The following is a 10,454-nucleotide window of genomic DNA, read 5'->3' on the forward strand; positions in this document are numbered from 1 at the left end:
TTTCACCAACAATGTAAGGCAAAGGATGTAATGCATCCCTGGCACTGAAGACCAATCGTGTCACTTCCAGTTAACTGATATCCTAATGACGTGTTGACAGTAGTGTGTGGTATGCACCACATTTTTGATCCTTAGCTTTGACAGGGATAATCACTATGGCCCATACAGTCAAATTTGCGGGCTGCAACCTCAAGGACAAGGACACAGCTCCCTGGACCAGCTGAGAAGTGTATGACTCTAAAATGTCCAAAAGCTCTTGCTGTGTAACAGCTCAGACACGATTCTTCATTAGCTCCCCCAGTAAGGGGCCACCCACAGCTAGCTACCCACAGCTCTTGCTTTCGTCTTTATAGGAAATGAAACTGGTTAAACATTGGCTTTTGCATGTTACAGGAAACAGCTGTGATGAATCTTAGCATATGACAGGAAAAGTGTGTGTGTTGCAATATGTTAGAAAACATTACTAAAACTTCTTAAATCAGACAACACAGTTTTTTCTTTTAAATAAATCTGATTCAGGTGCTTGTCAAAAATAGTAAGTAAAGCTCATTTTAGGATATATTTATAGACCTTTCACCCACGTAGAACTACAAGACAGTCATTTGAACATCTTTTTCCTAGATGTTTTGAGTTAATTCCTTACTTTTTCTCTCACTGTGCATGTTTGAAATTTTACAGTATTATAGGTGAATAGCAGAGTTGTTCTTTCGTAGGGATTAGCAAAATAATAACATGTCTTACCAAACCTGACATAAAAGATTCAATGAAATATTTAAGTATATGACTAACTCTTAAGACAAGGTGCTAGAAGAGATATTTAAATAATGATGATGATGATGGTTGATGATGATGGTTGATGATGATAATAATAATAATTTAGAGTCAGATATTCACTTTGATTAAAATCAAAGGTCATAACAGAAAAAGTCCCTAAGAGGTGACTTGGTTTGACTCTAAGTTTCCCACACTTGCTTCAATAATATTTCATTCTAAAATAGTCTGCTATCCAACACAATATAGATGCCATCATTCATTGTCCTGGTTAGTTTTTTGTCAATTTGACACAAGCTTGAGTTTTCTGGGAAGAGGAACATCAATTGAGAAAAATGCCTTGATCAGATTTCCTGTAGGCAAGTCTGTAGAACATTTTCTTAATTAATGATTAATGTGGGAGGACCTAGAACACAGCGGGTAGTGCCACTCCCAGGCAGGTGGCCCTGGGTTATATAGAAAGCAGACTGAGCATGCCATAGAGAACAAGCCAATAAGCACCACTCTTTCACGGCCTCGGCTTGCTTTAGTTTCTATCTCCAGGTTCCTGCCTTGAGTCCCTGCCCTGACTCCCTTCACAATGAACTATAACCTATAAGATGAAATAAACCCTTCCCTACCTGAGGTGCTTTTGGTCATGGTGTTTAACACAGCAATAGGCAACTAACTAGGATAGTCCACTAAGTTCTTTTGCTTTGCTTATTTTGATTTTTTTTTTAAATATAGACTGTACCTACAAAAAGAAACTGTTGTTAACAATGCAACTCTTATAAAGGAAAACATTTAACTGGGGGCTGGCTTACAGTTTCAGAGGATTAGTCCATTATCATCACGGCAGGGAGCATGGGCACACACACTGCACTGGAGCAGTAGCTGAGAGCTACATTCTGATCACAGAATAGGGGTAGGGGCTGGCCTGTCAGAGGCTTTTGAAACCTTAAAGCCTGCCCCCAGTGACACACTTTCTCCAACAAGGACATCCCTCCTAATCCTTTCAAGCAGTGCCACTCCCTGGCGACTAGGCATTCAAATACATAAGCCTATGGGAGCCATTCTTATTCAAAACATCATACTTGGGTCAGCCTCCCTCATTAGGAAGAAAGCTTCTTAAGAACAAAGCCATTTATTACTAACTAAATACAGCCTCCTGAGCACCTACTCAGCCAATCATCTTTAAATAACTATATCAAATGCCGTTCTTCAAGAACCCAGGAAAATCACCTCATTACCATTTCCTTCAGCAACACTAACTTCCCCACAAGGGAGAGGTATGTGGGTGAACAGGTGTGTTAATGAACGTGACTTAATCAATCCACAAGATAAGCACATATAAAAACACTGTAGTGTACACCATGAGCATATGCAATTTTTCATTTACCAATTAAAATAATCAATAAATTAATTCAGAGATCAATTCTAAGCACATTGGGTTTTAATTCTCTTGGATCAAGCATTTTGAGAAGAACAGGTATTTCGAAGCATATTTATGTGATCCTCCTATCTGATTCTTCATAAAGCCCTGTGACCTGAAGCAAACAGGCAGGTCTCATTGGTACTCTCCTCGAAGCAGGCTGTTCTCCTTACCTCTCTACTGTCCCCCATGACAAGTCTGTCATTCTTCCCCTAGGGTCCCCCACTGCCTTTGTTCCCCACATCCATTTCAACTCAAGCTTTGAAGGTTCTTTTCTCCTGTCTCTAAGGCAATAATGGGACATCTTGGTAACCTCTCCAGGCAGCAAGCATACTGAGTAGATTATATACTCACCCCATTTCACCCTTATGACTACCCTTTGAGGAAGATGTTGATGTTTCTCTATTGCCTGGTGGAGGTTAGCCAGTCTGCCCTGGGCTACAAGGAAGCAGAAGGGAAACAGGAATCAGAAAGAAAGTGTCTGCATTAGATTCCATAATGTTCTCCATTTCTTTGGGCATTTCCTTGTTCTCTTTCCAAACACTATTTGTAATCCTCCCATATATGACTTCACATACATAGATCTTCCATTGTTTTTGCTTTTGTTTTGTGGAAATAAATTTAGATTAATATATTGCAGTCTTCAAATAATACAAGAAGCTCCTGAACACCCTTCTGCTTCCCTCAGGTTCAAGGATGCAGTATTCCTAAGAGCCAAGTTAGAGGTCAGCCTAGTATCCATCAGCAGATAAATGGGTGAGTGAGATAAACCAGATTCAGAAAGATAAATACTGTATTTTTCTCATTTGTAAGCCCTAAATTTTATGTAGATACACAAAACCATACAGACAGACAGACAGACAAATTTGCATGAAGTGGTAGAAGGGGAAAGAATTAGGGAGGGAGTAGGGGTCAACATGGTCTAAGTAGGTGATCTGCTTAAAAGGAATTATCTTTATGAAGCCTGGTACTATGTACAATGAACATGCAGAAGTAAATAAATAAATAAAGTCCATCACTCTGTCATTTTAGTAGCTCTATTGAAGAGGTGTGGGATTTGCCTTGATGGCACTCACAGACTTCTACTCTCCTATGCTTCATCTGTCAGAATAATCTAGGGATTCTGAAGATGCAAGGTGCTTCAGGATCTCATTTTTATCTACTTAATCTGAACATGTGCATGAAGACTGGTGTTAGAATATCTGCAGTTGAAATACTTAAATGCACACAGTGCTAATGTTAATTCCTTTCTGACTAGCTGCCATTCAACCAGGAATGGAGATGGTTAAACAGACTTCTGCTCATGAAAAACATTCTCCAGAGGCAATTGGTACTGAGCAATATCAGACTCCTTTGTACTTAAAAAAAAAAAAAGTCAGATTTTTTTTGAAACTCAACCATATGACAAGCAAAATGAAAGGTATTACTCTGTTAGAAATATTTCCCATCCTAACATGAACACAACATACAGAACAGTATCTGCAGCTGTTACCCTTCTATGCCAGATCTGCTGTTCAGCAGTACTGGGAGGACTGATGATGAAAGCCTAAGTCAGAACATGCAGGTTCTCTGCACAGTTAAACCTTTCAGACAGACAAGGTGGGGAGGAAGACCTAAAGGAAACAGCCTAGGCAGGCATATCCTCCGTGTTCAGTTACAAAGGTCTGAACTATGACTGCCCCAGAGCTAGGCCCTGAATCAAAACTTCTTGAATCCTGTCCAAAATTTGGATGGCTAACTAATTTGATACCATGATAGAGAGAGATATCATGGGGATAGAGAGAAACCCGGTGCTAGGGAAGTTGCCAGGAATCCCCAAGGATGACCCCACTACCAGCAAAAGTGGAGAGGGTTCCTGAGCTGAACTGGCTTGCCCCAGAGATTAGACTGGTGAATACCCTAACTCTCTTCTCCAATGACTGATGGAAGCAGATGCAGAGATCCACAGCCAATCACCAGATAGTGCTCCAGGAGTCCAGTCAAAGAGAGAGAAGAGGCATTCTATGAGCAAGTGCATCAGGACCATGATGGGAAAACATACAGAGATGTCCAAACCAAACTAGAGGGAACTCATGAAAGTTGGATCAACAGCAGTGGAGCCTACATGGGACTGGACTAGGCCCTCTGCCTGGAGAGACAGTTGTGTTGCTTGATCTGCTTGGGGCGGGGGCCGGGCGGTAGGATCAGAATCCATCTCTGGTGCATGAGTGGGCTTTTTGGAGCCCATTACCTATGATGGGACACCTTGTGCAGTCTTGAGGCAGGGAGAAAGGCTTGGACTTGCCTCTACTGAATGTGCCTCCCCATGAGAGGCCTTTCCTTCTTGGGGGTGGGAGAGATGGGTGGGTTGGGAGGGGGAGGCTGGGGGTGGGGGAAGGGAGAGGGGGATCTTTGATTGGTGTGTAAAATGAATGAAAAACTTTTCTTAATAAAAAAAATGGGGGCATAAAAGAAATCTATCTCTACAGCTGGGCAATTTCTCCCGAATTAAAATTCCTAACAGTGGAGGCAGGGACTGTCTCTGACTCTGTTACTGCTTTTGGGACCCTTTCCTCCTACTGGGTTGCCTCAGCCAGCCTTAATAGGAGAGGAGGTGCCTAGTCTCACTGCAACTTCATATACCATGGCTGATAATATACATGGGAGGCCTGCCCTTTTCTGAAGAGAAAGAGTAGTGGACGGCAAGAGAAGAGGGGAGGTTTGGGGAGACAGATATGGATCTATTTGCCCTCCTATATACAAATGATAAGTGGGCTGAAAAAGAAATCAGGGAAATAATACTCTTTACAATAGCCACAAATAATATATCTTGGGGTAAGTCTAACCAAACAAGTAAAAGATTTGTATGACAAGAACTTTAAGTCTTTGAAGAAAGAAATTGGAGAAGATATCAGAAAATTGAAAGATCTCCCATGCTCATGGATCAGTAGGATTAACACAGTAAAAATGGCAATCTTATGAAATGCAATCTACAGATTCAATGCAATCCCCATCAAAATCCCAACACAATTCTTCACAGACCTTGAAAGAACAATGCTCAACTTCATATGAAAACAAAACAACAACAACAACAAAAAAACAGGATAGCTAAAAAAAATAATCCTCTATAATAAAGGAACTTCTGGAGGAATCACCATCTCTGACTTCAAGCTCTATTATAGACCTAGATTATTAAAAACTGACAAGTGGATCAATGGAATCAAATCAAAGACCCTGACGTAAATCCACACACCATGAACACCTGATTTTTGACAAAGCAGCTGAAATTATACCATGGAAAAAAAGAAAGCATCTTCAACAAATGGTGCTGGCACAACTGGATGTCAACACATAGAAGAATGCAAATAGATATCTATTGCCCTGCACAAAACTTAAGTCCAAGTGGATCAAAGACTTTAACATAAATCCATTTACAATGAACCTAATAGAAGAGAAAATGGGAAGTAGCCTTGAACACATTGGCACAGGAGATCACTTCCTGAACCAGTAGCACAGATACTGAGATCGACAATTAATAAATGGGATCTCCTGAAACTGAAAAGTTTCTGTAAGACAAAACAGCAGTCCATAGGATGGGAAAAGATCTTTACCAACCTCACATCTGACAGAGGGCTTATCTCCAAAATATATAAAGAACTCAAGAAAATAGACATCAAAATACCAAATTATCCAATTAAAAATTGGGTACAGATCTAAACAGAGAATTCTCAACAGAAGAATCTCAAATGGCTGAAATACACTTAAATAAATGCAAATCAAAACAACTCTGACATACCATCTTATACCTGTCAGAATGGCTAAGATAAAAAAAAATACTGATGATAGCTTATGTTGGAGAGGATGTGGAGTAAGGGGAACACTCCTCCACTGCTGTGGGAGTGTAAGCTTGTACAGCTACTTTGGAAATTGATGTGGCAGTTTCTCAGAAAATTGGGAATCAATTTACCTCAAGACCCAGCTATATCAATGTTAGTCATATAACCAAAGGATGCTCAATCATATCACAAGGACACTTGCTCAACTATGTTCATAGCAGTATTGTTCATAATAGCCAGAACCTGGAAACAACCTAGATGCCCCACAACCAAAAAAAAAAAAAATGGATAAAGAAAACATGCTACATTTACACAATGGAATATTACTCAGCTGTAAAAACAATGGCATCATGAAATCTGCAGGCAAATGGATGGAACTAAAAAAAAATCATCCTGAGTGAGGTAACCCAGACCCAGAAAGACAAACATGTTATGTAGTCACTCATAAGTGAGTATTAGCTGTAAAGTAAAGGATAACCAGGCTGGCTACAATTCACAGCCCCAGAGAAGCTAGGTAACAAGGAGGGCCTAAATGCATGGATTTCCCTGGGAAAGCTGTTGGAGTCCAGCTCCAACCTGACAAAGGGTTCTTGGGGAGAGAAGAGAGGAATGAGGAAGAATTAAATAGAGATATAGGCAGAGATGACAAGAAAGACAGAGACACAGGATAGCTTTGGGGGGGCCCTGGGTCAATACCTCGAGTTTTATTCTAATGAGCTTTTTATACACTACCAAGGGGAGAGGCAAAAGACCTCTCCCTTTCAAGATCAAAGCACAACATACAGACGAGCATAGACCCTTCAAAACACCTGGCAACCACACCCTTGGCCAAATCATCCTATTATGCAGCCCTGCTGGGTAAAGCAAGCTCAGATTCTCTGGCCTTAATTAAGGCCTTACTAGGGAGCCTCTGCTGGTCCCCACAGAAGGGGAAATAGAAGAGATCTCCTGAGTAAACTGAGGAGGGGGATGGGAACATAAGGGATTGGGTTGGGCAGGTTAGGGGCTGAACGGAGGGGAAGAGTAATGAAAGAGATGTCTTGATGGAGGGGGCATTTTGGGGTTAAGGAGAAACCTGGTGCCAGGAAAACGCCCAGGAATCCACAAGGATGACCCCAGCTAAGACTCCTAGCAATAGTGGAGAGTCCCAGAACTGGCCATCTCCTGTGATCAGATTGGTGACTACTCTGTCATCAGAGAGCCGTCATTCAGTAACTGATAGAAGCAGATGCAGAGATTCACAGCCAAACCCTGGGGGTCTTGTTGAAGAGAGGAAGAAGGAATTGTACAAGCCAGGGGGGTCAAGGTCCTGAAGAGAGAACACGCAGAGACAGTTAGCCTGAATTCTCGTGGAAGCTCAGGGACTTTGGACCGACAGCTAGGGAGCCTGCGTGGGACCAACCCAGGCTCTGTACATGTGTGTGACAGTTGTGTAAGCTTGGTCTGTTTGTGGGGCTCCTAGCAGTGGGATCAGGACCCTGGCACTTAAGCTTGCTTTTGGGAACCAATCGTCCACGTTGGATTGCTTCACCCAGCCTTGATGCAGGGGGAGGAGCTTGGTGTGCCATGCTTTGTTGATGCCCATGGAAGGCCTGCCCATTTCTGAACGGAGCAGGAGTGGACGGGGGGGGGGGGGGGAATAGAATAGGAGGAGAGTAGGGAGGGGAAACTGCAGCTGGGATGTAAAATAAACAAAAAAATAATTAATAAATAAAAAAGTAATATTTAAAAAAAAAAACTCAGACACACTTCCCAGCATAAATGAGAGGAAAGTGCAAACCACAGCGCATTCCCAAATTTACAAATAGAGTGAAACTGAGCAATAAAAGGACTTTGGAATTATATAAAGATGGGATAGGCTGGTTTGACGCAAGGAAGTAAAGGTAATTATAAACTCCAGATAAATATCTGAGACCAGAACAGATCTTGGAGCTGAGAAAGAGAAAAGTCAGAGGTGCCGGGAAAGCTGCATAAGTCCACTGAGATCACTCTGCCTTTCTTTCTTAGTGGGTATGAAATGGGGCTGGTCTGTTAGGGTGGGTTCGCTGCCACATTTTATTCTCTGGGTTGTAGAGAGGAAGCCAGTTCTTGAATCTGTATTGAGATAGTTGATAAATGAGGGAAAGAGAAACCCAGAAATGAAGACAATTACTACAGAGCAGGCTAAAGGCACTTCAGGTCTAACTACACACACTTGCACATATATAAATCTAATGCTAAGAACAGTAGGTGCAGATGTATGAAATCCTGTGAATAGTAACGAACAAACAGGACTCCTTGGTGATGATATGGTGATGCGGTACCACATAGAAAAATAGACACTGAAGCACTTGGTTTCTGAATATGAGCCATTAAAGATGCTTCTTTGGAAAAGAGCAGGGGGGTTCATCCTTCACTGGGTCAGCATCTTTCTATATTTGCTGAAAGATGATGTCTTTAGATGTATATGCTGCATGATTCTGTGAAAATGCTTATGAGTCACTCTGGTGTTTCATTATATGCTATAATACATTCTAAATGATAGCAATATCTCCATTCTGTTCAAAGAAAGTTAGAAAGAAATTACAATCGTATTTTCCCCATTTTTATTTGAAATTAGCTTATTGGCTAGTTTTTCTCTTATTGTTGTGGTCCCTATGCTTTAGATTTCATCAAAACTTGGGTGTTTTTATGTATTCATGTGCTTAAAAAATAGTTGTGCTAATTCTCATTTTTTTTTTAGAAAAAAAGACAACTGGTGATAAATAGTTTATCAATTGCTAAGTGAAAAAAATGAACTAACTCTGAAAAAAAAAACCCTGACTCATGACTGAACTCACTGGCTTCCCTTTATATGGATTCTCATTTTTATTGGATAATCAGTTAATCTGTCATGCAGTGTTGGAGCCTACTAGGTTTCCTAGTGGCTGTACCCAGCAGGACTTCATAGGAGGTTGATTGGAGCATGGGCCTGGGTATCTGGTGTTTGTAAGAGTCTAACTAGCAAGGGGGAGGTCTTTTGCTCCACCCCTTGGCATTGTTATAAATAGACCTTTGGAATAAAGTTCTGGGCCAGTGGATAAGGATCCAGGCCCACCTTGTCTATCTTGTGTTTTCTCTCTGTTTCTTTATTCTCTATTTGTAACTAAGTCTCTTATCCCTCAATCCTCCAGAGTTCCTAGGGTAAATAAGTGTGGGGGCTGGTCCACTACAATCCAGGCATCACTTTCATATACACATACTAAGTCATTTGGTATGAATCAAAAAATACGGAACTTGCCGGGCGGTGGTGGCACACGCCTTTAATCCCAGCACTCGGGAGGCAGAGGCAGGCGGATCTTTGTGAGTTCGAGGCCAGCCTGCAAGATCCAGGAAAGGCACAAAACTACACAGAGAAACCCTGTCTCGAAAAACAAAAATAAACAAACAAACAAAATACGGAACTGGGTTATTTCCTAATCATGTTCTAAAACTACAGCCTGATCTGGCACAAATACATTCTGAGGCTAGTGTGGGTTTTATAAAGTCAGATATTAGTAGTTTGTATTCTGTGTGAAACTTCTATATGGAGCAACTAGGTAACATATTGAAATCAGAAATTGATAGTAAATAAAAATCTTGAAATTTTCCTAACAAATTTATCAGAGGCAAAAATTTGCAATGATCTGCAGTGAAGACAATAATATTCTCTGTGTGTGTGTGTCTGTCTCTGTCTCTGTCTCTGTCTCTCTCTATCTTTATCTCTATCTCTCATAGGACAATTATTTCATTGTATGTACTTTTCTTAAGCCCAGGAAAATTCTTGTCCTGACTCATTACTGTACCCCCATCTCCTGTCTCCTTGCTCTTGGAATTGACTCTTTGAAGTTCAACCCTTTTTACCAAATGGACTCACATCCTCTACTTGAAATAGACTTTGGGTTCTAATAACACAATAGTTGTTGCTGTTCATCAAACTCTTGTTCTATGCTGGGAATGCTTACCACAGCTTTATGAAAATTGTCATCATTCAAACTTTGTACCAACCATTTAAATGCCAACATCTTTTTTTTTATACAATTTAGATGCAGGAACCACAGTGAATTAATTGAGAAAGCTGCTCAAGGCACCACAGTTAGTGAAGTATCAGGTTGGAGGCTAAAAAGATCCGGAATACTATTTAGTCTCAGAAAATGGATCAACAAAATGCATGGTTCCTATTTCAGTAGTTATTTGCATGTCATGAGGAATCACTCCTTGTAGCCCTAGAAGGAAGGTATTCCTTTATTGTTTTAGTACTGTATTGCAGAGAAATAACAGCAAAGAAAGTTCAACAAACTTTCTAAACACATATCTGGTGTCAGAGCCAGAATTCTAACCCCAGATTAATGCTTATAACTGAACACTACACACACACCCTGTGGTATTTAATGAATGTTACCCTTAGCTCATTTGAAGCCTGCTTAGGAGAGACCTCAATATCTTACTGCTAATCTCTT

The 10,454-nt window shown here is 40.8% G+C and overlaps 1 protein-coding gene across 1 annotated transcript in view; it reads right to left on the reverse strand.

Moving 5' to 3' along the window:
- LOC131909138 (membrane-spanning 4-domains subfamily A member 4A-like) overlaps positions 1-10,454 on the reverse strand; it is a 158,903-nt gene that overhangs the window by 145,572 nt on the left and 2,877 nt on the right. Inside the window, exon 2 of the mRNA XM_059260460.1 lies at positions 2,537-2,620. The gene's annotated coding sequence lies outside the window, so the exon portion shown is untranslated. The remainder of the gene's footprint in view (positions 1-2,536; positions 2,621-10,454) is intronic.

The sequence above is a fragment of the Peromyscus eremicus genome, chromosome 1, assembly GCF_949786415.1.
Source record: "Peromyscus eremicus chromosome 1, PerEre_H2_v1, whole genome shotgun sequence".
In the NCBI taxonomy this organism is placed as follows: domain Eukaryota; kingdom Metazoa; phylum Chordata; class Mammalia; order Rodentia; family Cricetidae; genus Peromyscus; species Peromyscus eremicus.